This window comes from Aristolochia californica, unplaced genomic scaffold (genome assembly GCF_029961685.1).
Source record: "Aristolochia californica isolate CCGP_79_NKW_82.1479 unplaced genomic scaffold, dmAriCali1.0.hap1 SCAF_29, whole genome shotgun sequence".
Classification (NCBI taxonomy): domain Eukaryota; kingdom Viridiplantae; phylum Streptophyta; class Magnoliopsida; order Piperales; family Aristolochiaceae; genus Aristolochia; species Aristolochia californica.
The window spans coordinates 15,001-17,500 of record NW_027181981.1 but is presented as its reverse complement, the minus strand read 5'-3'; positions in this window follow the sequence as shown (position 1 = coordinate 17,500).

Below are 2,500 nucleotides of genomic sequence, written 5' to 3'. Positions count from 1 at the left end.
ACACACTGGCGACACGCACGCCCGTTTCGCCTGCCACCCGTGCACACTCGCCTGGGCTGCTGGTCACGTGCGTCGCTCACAGGCATTTTGCAGGCCAGCACCGGCGGATGCACGGGTCAAGCGGGACGGGACGAGCGCAGGGCTTGCTTTTGGCGGCACACGAAAACACGAACCCGAAAAAGGCGAAAAAGGGACACACGGACAGGCGACACGAAAAAAAAGGGGTCGCCCTACCTAGGTGGGCGCAAAAACCCCGTCGGCCAGGAGGTTTCGCCAAAGTGTCTGTACTGTCACACAGGGTCAATAGCACGGGCATGGCCGGCCGCCGCACGTGCAGCGGCTTACGGACGCACGGTTCGGCGGCACAGGTGCCTGGCGGCTTTAGCACCTTGGGGTGGACAGGCCTGGCGGCAAGGGGGGCTAGGCACCTTGCTGCCAGCCGGCAATGGTGCACGGGGCGGGGCGCCACACAAACACGAAAGAGGGACAAGAGCGGGGCGATGGTCCACAGAGACGAGCCATGCACGGGGCCCGTGATCGCCGACACACGCGAACGCGGACGCGGACAAGGACAAGGACGCGACGCGCGGCGCGCGTGCGAGGTCAAGAGGGGCGCGCGCACGAAAACGCGAAAAAAGGGGCTAGCGGCCGAGAAACGCGAAAAAAACCGGGTCACCTACCTAGCCGAACGCCTAAAATCGCTTCGGGCAGGAGGTTTCGCCAAAGTGTCTGTACTGTCACACGGTCCGTACGGGCGCAACCCCATCGCGCGCCAGCACCCCTTCCTGGGGGCGCCCGCCCGCCAGGTGCCTGGCGCCCCACGCGCGCGCGCCCGGCGCCTGGCGCCTTGCCCCCCACGCGCGCCCGGCGCCTGGCGCCTGGCGCCTCGCCCCCCACGCGCGCCCGGCGCCTGGCGCCTGGCGCCTCGCCCCCCACGCGCGCGCCCGGCGCCTGGCGCCTTGCCCCCCACGCGCGCCCGGCGCCTGGCGCCTGGCGCCTCGCCCCCCACGCGCGCGCGCGCGTGGCGCCTTGCGCCTCGCGCCTTGCCTCCGCGCGTGCCTGGCGCCTGGCGCCTTGCCCCCCACGCGCCTGGGCGCCTCTTTTCCGCCTGGGCGCCCTGGCACCTTTCCGCCTGGGCGCCTGTTTTCCGCCTTGGCGCCCTGGCGCCTTTTCGCGTGGGCGCCTCTTTTCCGCCTGGGCGCCATGGCGCCTTTCGGCCTGGGCGACTCTTTTTCGCCTGGGCACCTCTTTTCCGCCTGGGCGCCTCTTTTCCGCCTGGCCAGGGCGCCTCTTTTCCGCCTGGGCGCCATGGCGCCTTTCTGCCTGGGCGCCTCTTTTTCGCCTGGGCGCCTCTTTTCTGCCTGGGCGCCCTGGCGCCTTTTCGCCTGGGCGCCTCTTTCCCACCTGGGCGCCCTGGCGCCTCTTCGCCTGGGCGCCCTGGCGCCTTTTCGCCTGGGCGCCTCTTTTGGCGCCTGGGCGCCTACGCCAGGGCGCCTCTTTTCCGCCTGGGCGCCTCTTTTTCGCCTGGGCGCCTCTTTTCCGCCTGGGTGCCCTGGCGCCATTCCGCCTGGGCGCCTCTTTTCCGCCTGGGCGCCCTGGCGCCTTTTCGCCTGGGTGCCTCTTTTGGCGCCTGGGCGCCTACGCCAGGGCGCCTCTTTTCCGCCAGGGCGCCTCTTTTTCGCCTGGGCGCCTCTTTTCCGCCTGGGCGCCCTGGCGCCTTTTCGCCTGGCGCCTCTTTTGGCGCCTGGGCGCCTACGCCAGGGCGCCTCTTTTCCGCCTGGGCGCCTCTTTTCCGCCTGGGTGCCCTGGCGCCATTCCGCCTGGGCGCCTCTTTTCCGCCTGGGCGCCCTGGCGCCTTTTCGCCTGGGTGCCTCTTTTGGCGCATGGGCGCCTACGCCAGGGCGCCTCTTTTCCGCCTGGGCGCCCTGGCGCCTTTCCGCCTGGGCGCCTCTTTTTCGCCTGGGCGCCTCTTTTCCGCCTGGGCGCCCTGGCGCCATTCCGCCTGGGCGCCTCTTTTCCGCCTGGGCGCCCTGGCGCCTTTTCGCCTGGCGCCTCTTTTGGCGCCTGGGCGCCTACGCCAGGGCGCCTCTTTTCCGCCTGGGCGCCTCTTTTTCGCCTGGGCGCCTCTTTTCCGCCTGGGCGCCCTGGCGCCATTCCGCCTGGGCGCCTCTTTTCCGCCTGGGCGCCCTGGCGCCTTTTCGCCTGGCGCCTCTTTTGGCGCCTGGGCGCCTACGCCAGGGCGCCTCTTTTCCGCCTGGGCGCCCTGGCGCCTTTCCGCCTGGGCGCCTCTTTTTCGCCTGGGCGCCTCTTTTTCGCCTGGGCGCCTCGTTTCCGCCTGGGCGCCTCTTTTCCGCCTGGGCGCCCTGGCGCCTTTTCGCCTGGGCGCCTCTTTTCCGCCTGGGCGCGTCTTTTCCGCCTGGGCGCCCTGGCGCCTTTTCGCCTGGGCGTCCTGGCGCCTGTGCGCCCTGGTGCCTTTTCGCCTGGGCGTCTTGGCGCCTTT